The 11,419-nt window shown below is 37.7% G+C and overlaps 1 long non-coding RNA gene across 2 annotated transcripts; it reads left to right on the plus strand.

The window, feature by feature from the left end:
- The first annotated feature begins 140 nt into the window (after nucleotides 1-140).
- Nucleotides 141-11,048, plus strand: LOC114651340 (uncharacterized). Of its 2 annotated transcripts, XR_003716109.2 has the most exons (3): nucleotides 141-677; nucleotides 6,302-6,450; nucleotides 10,869-11,048. It is a non-coding gene; the product is annotated as an uncharacterized LOC114651340 (long non-coding RNA). The 2 variants fall into 2 exon arrangements; XR_003716108.2 differs by lacking the exon at nucleotides 6,302-6,450.
- Nucleotides 11,049-11,419: the final 371 nt, after the last annotated feature.

The following is an 11,419-nucleotide window of genomic DNA, read 5'->3' on the forward strand; positions in this document are numbered from 1 at the left end:
AGTTCTTATACTTAAAAAACAAGTCTGTAATGACGGAGGAGGGTCATGTGGTATAGCGGGTCCCCAGCTCCCGTTCTAAGGCCAGTTTTAAATAAATAATCACCGTGTTCGCGGCTTAGTGAGTGGGTGTGGGGGTTGTGTGGCTGAAGCAGTTCTCAGGGCGATTTGCTGGTGTGGGTGTTTCTTACCTAAGTGCACAGGTGAGAGACTGCCCGCATCCATGATTGTTCCTGGGGCTGCTAATTTGCCGCAGCTGCTATGCCCTCTCGATATATAGAAGTGCGAGTCAGCTAGAGAGAATAAAATGAAGGACGGAGGGAGGGAGGTTGCTGGAGAGCAGGAAGCAGGGTGGTGGAAGAGCCGGTGTGAGCGAGTGAGCAGGCTCGAATGAGAGAAAGCTGGGAGGTGAGCCCATGAGGGGAGTGTTTTGCCAACACTCAGTGGGGCTGAAGGAAGCGGTCGCTCCAGCTGAGCGATTTAGGAGCTGGAGTGACCAGTAGAGGAGACGACTGACCGTTGAAAGGAGCAGAAGTCGAGGAGGCTTTGGGCTGGTTTAGCTCTAGCGTGAGTGCCTTGGCCACTGGGGAAATAACTCAAGTCTCGGTCCGGTTTGGAGACCGACGTAGCCAGGGATCGGAGGGCTACCGGACCAGAGTGAAAGGCAGCTGTTCCCGCAGGTAGGCGACTCTCCTGTTGAGTAGCCCAGATGGGAGTGTTTTTAAAGGATTGCTTCCTGTGCTATTTTAACCTCGTTGTTTTAAAGATTATTTTTCTATTGTTTTTAACCTCTACTTTTCACTTCTGGTTTTATTGAATTATCTATTTAAAGACTGTTTTGGAGACACTGCACTTTATTTATTTTGAACACCTTGTTTTGATTGTTTTAAATAAAAGCATCTTGCACTTTTGCACCATCCCGTTGCTACGTTGTGCCTTACTGCTAAGCTCATCGGTAACATTACCGACGGTGTAGGGTTCAAGGGCTCCCATACAGATAATGGGAGCATGAGCAAAACCCGCATCGTCACAGGTCACTGCAGCCGCAATGGGGAATTTCAAAGCAAAAACGTATTTCTATGAGCTCAAGTAAATGTCCGTCCTGGGTATGACAATAATCTGCATCCAGCCCTGCAAGTAGGCCCTCCAATCTGCAGGGAAAAACCTGGGGGTTGGTGGCAGAATGGGCACTCCAGACACCACACTGTTCCATTCCATCTAATCTAGTGTGGTGCTCTGTCAGCGCATGCTGCTAACCTCTCTCTCAAGAAAATGTCCATATGCTGTTTTTTGTTTGTTTACTTTTTCTTTTATGTTTTTATGTTGTAGACCTCTAGGGAGCCAGGTCATCATTTCCAACTTAGTCACTGAAATGATGGAGTTAGCACATTCCCCCCCAAAGCCAAATTGAGCATTGTAAGATTATGGGTTTTTATATTTAGAAGAGAACTGATGCCTCCAGTGCTGGTTTCTGTCTTCTGTTCAGATGAATTACTTGTCCAATTACTTGCCTCTAAGTCCAGTCACTATTCAAGTAGTGGATGTAGAGGTGCTCCACTCCAACAAGTACTTTGGAGGTGCACATTAATGACAGGTTGGACTGGTCTCGGAACATGGAGGAACTACATAAAGGGGAGAGCAGGTTCTTTTTTCCTTAGAAGACTGTGTTCCTTCACATCTTCTATAGTTGTGATGACCAGTGCAATCTCCAACCCTATGGTGTGCTGGGCTGGTAATATCACTTCAAGAGAACCAATAAGCTAATTGAAAGGGCAAATGCAGTTATAGGACACATTCTGGACCCCCTTGGAGGTAGTAGCAAAGGTGAGAGTTAAAGCAAAACAATGCCATTATGAGCAATGTGGCACATGCTCTGTCTGACACACTAAAACTGAAGACTTTCAGCCAACAAGTTATTCAGCTGCAGTGTGTCAAGAAAAATGTCTGGGGCTCCTTTATGGAGACGTATTGCTGTAGATATAAAGTCTCACTAAACTTGTCTGAAGTTTTCTTTCTTTCTAATTTTCTTGCTTTGTTTATTTTGTTGTGTGTTCAGAGCAAAGTCTACTAGTTTATTTATTTACTTATCTACTTATTTATAGAGCTTCTGTAAAAATCTACATTTCCTTCTTGTGACAAATCTATCTTTTAATTACTTGCATCACTTGGCACAGTATGAATTAGTATGGGTGTATATATGAGGGCGCCATGTGCTCAACTGGTGTCTCATCTGGGGTGAATTCTTGCCTTCCTCATGATGGCACTCATGGTGACTATGAACTAGATAAATTGGATTTCAAAATGGATGGAGAGATGGATGTTCAGACTTTTTATTCTCAGATATGAAGTTAGAAACATCCAATGATATATTTTACTTTTCCATAAGATTTTAGTGTTATGTTATTATATCTGTAGTGAAACATACAATTTTAAAACTAAAATATAAATTAGCAAACCATTAGAAGGCAATATTTAAATAAAATATTTTACTATAAAGCTTTCACATCCACTAATCTGTTCATTCATTTTTCAAATAATGGGTTGTGAATTGTCAGTGCCTTTCCTCTTAGCAAGATGGTATGTTATTACCTTAATTTTAAATTCTGCCGTATACAAGTAATAATGATGAAACAAATAAAATAATGGCATGATCTTGTGCTCAGTTCATATTTGTGCACAGAATTAATACACAAGGCTAAAAGCAATAGCAGCAAATTATACGGTAAAAATTAGTCTCTAAATAAAACCTTAATGTTCCCAATGGCAATCAACTTCAGAGATCACCAGTTACTTTGCAGAGGAGATCAAAATATCGACTAAATGAATCTTCTGGCTGTGGATTAAGCAGGTTAGGACCGTACCAAGTAGAAAACTGGATTAATTGGGAAAGTTGCAGAATGCAATGGAAGCATTTTGCTCAAATACTTGCTGTATCAGAAAATAGTAACACATATCTTTTGCAGATAAACTGATTGTAATCTAAGCATAACATTTTCAGCAGTGCAAAAGTCATATTTCTACTCTAAAAAATAACAAAAGCACTATCGGAATAATTGCCTGTATTATCAGTTTCTACAGACCTATGTGAATACAATAGAGCAGCAGAAATTTTCAGTTGACAGTCATTTTAGCATTTATTGCTGCTGGACTTTTTTGTAATTAAGGTCTTCAGGCTAGGTGTCACTATTCTTTTTTGATTACATTTAATTATATATTTTGGGGATGAATAACGATTTGTCATCTACTGAACCCTATACAATTACAGAACTTTACTTTTTTTGTGAAGTTCTGATCATTTTACTTACAGTTGTTAAAGTGATGTCTGTCATCTATAGGTAATGCTTCACAAATATATATGCATCATTTGTCCTATATAAACTAATTAAGCTAAAAACTTTACAGAGATGCGCACACGTCCTGCTGATTAAAATATTAAATGTATGTCAATCTAATTTCTGAGACTGGATATTCATATTTTTTTCATGTACTGTGGAAAAACAAGTAGTGCCCACAGTGTATTGAGGAATTATTTAGAAAACCATTGGTTATTTGGATTGGAACTGACCTGCATTTACAGCTGAAGTTTTTTTTATAATGGGGTAAGAAAAATGTTCAATGCATGCATGTAAATATTCCTTTAAATATGAAGTATATTTTCAATTCAATTTGAAGACATTGATGTGCTGTGATGGCAGTGGATTCCAAACTGGAAGACTTATAGTATTTACTTCAGACATGTACATCGAAATGATGTTTGGTGAAAATAATATAATTCAAGCAAAAAAAAAAAGGAAATTGTTAAAATGAAAATATCAACTGAGAGTAAACACGAAAAAAGAAACAAAACCTGCACAAGACAATTTGACTTAAAAAGTAAAGGATTATAGGTCATTAACATCAAATACAGATGGATGAAAGAAGGTGGTTTGTGAGGATGCAAAGCTAGGAGGGTGAAAGGTGGATGGATTAAAAGGAGTTTGAGAAATGGAGTAGAGAGCATTGGTATTACTTTGGAAGATTTATGTGAAATATTAAATAAATTGCATCAGATTATTTTATATTCTCTTGTCAAACAAGTACAACCTTTCCCTGTGGTTCTTTATCACCAATATAATTATTAATTAAAACTTAAGTACACAATAACGAAATACATTTTTAAAAATGGCCTTTATTAACATAACAGAAAAGGCAATATTGCTCATGTCACTGTAATTATGGTATAAATTCCACTCCAGGAAAAATAGAAAATCAACAAGGAGAAACAAGCAGCATGGTACTTATACATAAAAAGGCAACCAGTAATAAAATAATAAATCTAGAATGAAACCGAAATAATAAACCAGCTCTTCAAAAATGAAAGAACGTGGGACTAAGAAAGAAAAGAATTACTAGACTTTTACCTATTTGTAACTGCAGCATGACTCCCGCTGACATTCTTGCCAAGAAGCTGTAATGGCTGCTGTTTAGGAACCGCAGGAAATCACCCTCTTTAGTTTGTAGCCACTGAATACTCCCAGCTACAGGTTGCGTGCCTGCAGGTGTCATCAGTGAACCTGGGCCATTCACTACCAACTGAATGAGCACAAGACCAACCACTTATGGTTCTTTTCTTCAAAAATGATTTGCAAATGTTGAACTGAATATTTTTCATTAATGTTGCTTAAACAAAAGCTCAGTGCTGCTCAAGGTTGTGTCCCAGTCCCCTCTCAGTGACAATATAAAGCAACAGATGTAGGAAATTGACTCCATAATGTGATTGTTCAAAACCACATAGTGAACAGTGCAAATGCAAAAGACTGATAATAGCATTCATTAATCTTTAAAATTATAGCTGCAGTAGATGGCTTTCAAATTGACAGAATGACCATTACTTAAAATTATGTCAGTGGTTTACAGACAAGACCCCAAGCGAAGGAAAGGACAAGGATGCATATAGTTCCTATGTCTGTTACAACCTGTTCTCCTCTTAACAAAAGCTGGAAGAGATGATGCAGGTGTTGGAAAGCTTTGCTCCTTTTACAAATACAAATCAAACAAACATTTTGCCAAAAAATATTTATCGTGTGAAATAACAGTGGAAGCAAATTTTAATACTAGAAGAAATGTGGTCTACCTTTCAAATGCATGGAATTTCATACAAAAAGATGTATGTTAAATGTAAATATGAACACTGTTTGGACTGTATACATATTACACATACAAGGTGCTTTCAGGAGTAGGAGTTCCCAATGACAGTATTTTCAAATGTATTGATACAGCTTACACAAATCTTCTTATATAATATGCTACCGTGGCTGTCCGTTTGTCTGTCCAGGATTTTAAATCACCTTTAGCTCGCAAACTATTGACCTGAAATTTGGTACAGATATACTATGTGACGTCAACTATCCACTTTCAGGGTGATGATTGACCTCCAAGGTTATTCTTCTTTTTATTTTTTTGTATAGTAGAATCAACTCTCGGCAGCGGCCAGCACGTTCTCATTCCCTACCACCTTCACCATCACTTCCCATACCTCTTCATATCTTAAATCATCGTTGAGGCAGATTGAAGACTTAAGTGCCAGCTAAAGTGAAAAATTAAGGAAAACATACTAAGTAATTGCAACACAAACACTGACTTAATCAGTTTTAACGCAAAAAGATGCAGATGAAAGAAGAGAAAATGTGGGCCGCTATGGTGGAGAAAAGAAGAGCTGCTCAGGAAGCAGCAAGCACATCAACCTCTGAGCAAACGAATGCTAAACATAGAGAGAAAGAGTATGAAAACTATGAATGGTCAAGTCAAGTGTATTCACTGCATGTTATCTTGCAGTGCGCCGTTACTGGCGAGTTTATAATACAACTGAAAAATTATTATACTTTCAATTTAGAATGAAAACAAAGTGTAAAAGAGAGAGATTTAAAAGCAATACTTCCAAGGAGATCAGAAAATTATATATGTTGTCACACACTTGCGCACATGAGACAACTTCAGAGAACATCAAAAGTTTATTCCACCCTAAGTCGAGGGGTGGAGCTGTCTTTCAATGCCTTTCTTCTTCCTCAACTACAACTCAGAAGTTTAAGAGCCCAAAGACCTATGATGTCACTTCCAGTTTCCTGTCAGTGGAGCCCACCACTTCCTACCTTCCTGCTTGATAACCACCTCTACTGCCTTCTTATGTCAGTCTAGCCTTGGACTTGTGTCTTAAAAGACGTTATGATCTTTGTTAAACTCACTTTGTTGTTTTCTTGCTGCATTTATATGGGGATCACCAGCTAGTGCCCCAAACCTTTATGATCTTTTTGTGTTTTTCTTACAGTAGCATAGTCGGTAGGATCATTTCCGCAGATTATCAAACCAGTATTGAGGGTTCAGGTGGCTAATCATCCGTCCCAACTCACCAACTCGAAGGCTCATAAGGCAGCTTGGATGACTTTCCACAAGGAATGTGCATTTGGGCCTCCCCAGGTACTTGTGGCACATTTTGTACTTGATAACGATTTATTGTATAAATGAGGGTTAGGTTTTATTGTTGCCATTACCAAAAGCCTACTGGCAGCAGGTTTGCAAACTATTTCATGTCCACCTCCTAGGAGTTCATTTCACTAGGTCAAATTAGGCTTCATTTCTATTGGCCAGGAATTAACCAGGAGTTTGGCCGCTTTTGTAGTTTTTTGCCTGGAATGTCAATTACACCAGATTCCTTGGAAGGACTGTGCTCCTTTTGTTCTGGTGATGCTTATAGACATTTCTTTCAAATGAACAGTAGTGGACTCAGTAGGATCACTTGAACCCTCAGCCCAAGGACATAAATACATACTTGTACTAGTGGATTACACTACCCGATACCACAAAGCTTACCCATTGTGACAAGCCAATTCTAAAAACATTACAAGGGAACTAGTAACAGTAGGTATCCCTAAGGAAGTCCTTACAGACCATGGGACACTATTTACCTGAGACATGTTCAGGGAAGTCCCCAAATTACTCAAGATCAGGCACCTAAAAACCTCAGTGTATCATCCTCAAACTGATGGTTTAGTAGAGTGGTTCATTCTGAAACTGAAGCAAATGCTATGCAAGATGGTCAGAAAGGATGGGAGGAACTGGGATCAGTTATTCCCCCCATATTATTTACATACCGATAAGTCCCACAAGCCTCTATGGGTTTCTTACCTTTTGAGTTCCTGTGTGGTAGGCAACCCTGTGGTCTTTTGGACATCCTAAAAGAAGAGTGGGAGAATGTCTTCCACTAATATACTTGAATAGATCACTCAATTACATGATCATTTTGACTTAATTTAACCTATCGTAAAAATGAATATGAAGTATGAGCAAACAGCACAGGCCCATCAATATAACTGTGGTGTGACACTCTGTGAGTTCAATCCTGGTGATAGTGTCATAGTCCATATCCCCACCTCACATTCCAAATTGCTGGCACATAGTAGCCAACAATGAGATCAAAGAAAGAAATGGTTTGGTTGATTACTTGGTAAAATCATCATTCAGCTGAGTGTATTTACCATGTCAGTTTGCTGTAGCTATGGAAGGAATGGGATCCTAATCCCCATTCTGGATAGCCACAATCTTTCTTTATCAATAGGGAGCAGTACACTTTTTGTTCTAATTTGACATCCCAACAATAATGGGAGCTGGAATCAGTCCTTTCTGTCCCACAGGTATTGGATAAAAAACCTGGATGGAGCTCTCTGATTGCTCACAACATCATTAAAGAATCTGGCATGGTTGTCAAAGAATGTCCATATAGACTCCCATTGGCAAAACAAACAAAAGTGGAGCTTGAGATCCAACAAATGATAGACCTTGGGGTTATTGGTCCCTTGTCTAGACCCATTGTTTTGGTCTCAATACTTGACATCATTTGATACATTTGTTATGACTTCTGTTGGCTTATTCAAGTCTCCCTAGTGGATGCACTCCTCGAGCAACTTGGAAAGACATGTTATCTGGCCACTCTTGATATGACGAAAGGGTACTGGCAACTTTGTTTAATGGAATCTGCCAAGGAAAAAAAATGCTTAGCACTCCTAGTGGACACTGTGTGGTACCTGGACCTGTGTTCAAATTACTATGTGAAGCCGAACTCTGGATAAATCTTAAAAAATATTGGTGATTGGGGGAACAGTTTAACCACAGTATACCAAAATAAATGGCATATTAAATTGGCCCTGTCCACAAACTAAGAGGCAAGTTCAAGCTTTCTTATGCATAGTGTCGTACTACTGCTGGTTTGTACCTCGTTTCTCTGAAGGAGCTACGTGCTTGATAAACCTCACAAAAAAGTAGGCCCCCAAAGTGGTGGTATTGGACGATAAAGTGGATGATGCTTTCATGACTTCAAGCAGACCCTTACTTCAGCACCCATATTACTGGCAAGTGATTTTTCTCTGCCTTTTACTATCCAGACCGATGCTTTAGACACTGGTGTTGGTGCTGTGTTAAGCTGTAGTATCGACAGTGTTGAACATCCAATTACATAACTGAGTTGGAAACTTTTGAACAGAAAGACAAGGTATGCGGCAGTGGAACAAGAAGTCTTGGTGATTAAATGTGCCATACAGCAACTGAGATACTACTTTCTGGGCCATAAATTTACTCTCTACAGTGGATGGCTTTGTATAGAGTCAAATGAGCATGTCACCAGGTGGTTGGATCACCAGCCATTTAAGGTTCAATATTGCCCGACCGTTCCTGCTGATGCTCTTTTACATAACCTCTTGGTTTAGGCCACCCAAAGAGAAGGGGCCGTGTCACTTAAATTGTCACAAGGGCGACAATTTCAGGGTATATTGCATTGTAATTCCACCCCATGTCAAGGGCTGGTGCAGTTTTTCAATACTTCCCCTCTTCCTCCAACTACAGGCCCTATGAAGTCAAATCAGATGTAAATTTATCACTAAAGTCATTTTATTTGGGAGAAAGGTGTTTGGAATTGTATAAGGTAAATAATATATCGTTATTTGGAATACATACATTTCATGTGCGTTCTATGTCTACAATGTTCTGTGTAAATGTAGGATGAAAGGAAATGTGAGGCAAGAAATGTTGACCACATAAGTAAAACAGAAACTTTTTCATGTTAAAGTAATAATTGACAAAATGTTGATATGAAGTGTATAGTGTATGTAGACTGATGTCCAAATATCAAATAAACACTTTCACAAAAGGTACTGTATAACAAAACAAGTGCAATTTTATTCAAGAAAAAGAAATTGTTCAATCGACATGTTACTGCCAATATGTAACAACTGAAGCCCAAATATCAATCAAGAGAAAGAAGACACATCTGCTTGGCTGGTACAGAGGTGAGAACCACTGCCTCATATACAAGCCTCGCATTTACCATTTTGAGTAGTGAAATGCTATTGTTACTATTATATAATAAAAACATACAGTTGATTTGAGTCTGTAACAGCTGGTGTAAATTTACAGTACTTGGAAAAAGATAGTGAAGAAGGAGTAAAAGCAGACACACACAAACACAGTTCAATCATTTCTTCTTGGTGTTTTGCTGAACAAACAGACACTGAAATGTCTATGGAGGATGTTACTTTTTCTCGCACACAGATATTCGTATCACCTTGTCTTTTAAACAATTTTTTTATTCAAGAATCCAAGAATAAAACTGAATAAAAAAATCATTCAAATTTAGATTTACTCAAGAATAAAACTGAATTAAAAGAATTTTTTCAAATTCAGTTTTATTCAAGAATCCAAGAATGAAACTGAATTTAAAAAAAAAAATCATTCAAATGACGTGTTGATATGAATGTCCGTGTGGGAGGAAAAGTAACATGTTTTACGAGTACCATAAATTTACACAGGATTTTACAGACTCGCATCAAATGTATATTTTTGTTATATGTCAATAATAATAATAATAACAATAATAATAATAATAGCAGTTCACTACTCAAAGCACTAAATACAGAGAAGATGCAGGATTCAAACCCATTACCTCACTATTGCTAAACGGTAACTTATCCACTCCACCATCTACACAGATCTGTGAAAGAACCGCATTCTCACTTTGAGTACTGGTTGAAAATGAAACGCACAAACACGCACGCATGTGAACGTCTTTTATTTAGTTCCGACTGATAGTTGGGCTTCAGCAAAATGTCAATTGAGCAATTTCTTTTTCATCAGTTTTATTCTTGAATAAAAGCATACTTGATTTGTTACATCTTTTGTGAAAATGTTTCTTGGATATTTGGGCTTCACACATCCTACACTTAATGTCAAAATTATGTCATTTGACTACAACATATGAAAACATTTTCTGCTTCAGGTATGTGGTCAGCATTTCTTGCCTTGCATTTCCTCTGTCATCCTACATTTACACAGATCATTGTAGACACGGAACACACATGAAATGTATGTATTTCAAATCATGATATTTCACTGCCTATATTATTCCTTACAAACACATCACCAGATAAACACTTCAACACACACTTCAGCTGTGAGAATTTCAGCAGGGCACTGGCTTCATCTGACTGAATGGAGGGTGGGGGATGTAGCAGGCTGTGTTTTGCTAAACCACACATTAGCAAAACAAAAGTGTGCTATTAGCACAGTAATAAGGATCTAAGACCTTCTTGGTGTATGTCAGGAAAACTTAAGGAGGTCAGGGACAACAAAAAAACATTGTAAGCTTCAGGGATTCTAGTGTTAAGTTTAAACTATGCCATTTATTTTTTTAAATTCCTTTGTGTTCATTCTACATTAATTTTTTGATTCAGTGTCTATTTACTTCATGATTTTATGTATTAATTTTATAATTACATGTTTTAATTTTAGATGCTATTAATCACGATTAATTACATACATTTATGTTTTGTTTTTTTAACTATTCCCAGCCCATTCTTCCTGAATGCAATGAGTCAGGTGGAAGAGGACAAAGCTCACCTGGAGGAGAGGAAGGAGAGGAAAGACAAAGAGAAGGAAGAAGATTATTGTTTGTATTTTGTGTTTGTATGACATTTGAGAGTAGCCTGTGAGAGGTATTTATGAAAAATAAAATCTTTATTTGAACTTAAGACCTGTGTTTGTGTTGTTGTGTTTGGAACTTGGAGCTCATTGGCACTCCCTGCTGATCACATTGTATATACATATATATACTGTATATATATACTGTGTATGTATGTGTATAATATATATATATATATACTGTGCATCCGGAAAGTATTCACAGCGCATCACTTTTTCCACATTTTGTTATGTTACAGCCTTATTCCAACATGGATTAAATTAATTTTTTTCCTCAGAATTCTACACACAGCACCCCATAATGACAATGTGAAAAAAGTTTACTTGAGGTTTTTGCAAATTTATTAAAAATAAAAAAACGGAGAAATCACACGTACATAAGTATTCACAGCCTTTGCTCAATACTTTGTCGATGCACCTT

The sequence above is a fragment of the Erpetoichthys calabaricus genome, chromosome 4 (genome assembly GCF_900747795.2).
Source record: "Erpetoichthys calabaricus chromosome 4, fErpCal1.3, whole genome shotgun sequence".
NCBI lineage: Eukaryota > Metazoa > Chordata > Cladistia > Polypteriformes > Polypteridae > Erpetoichthys > Erpetoichthys calabaricus.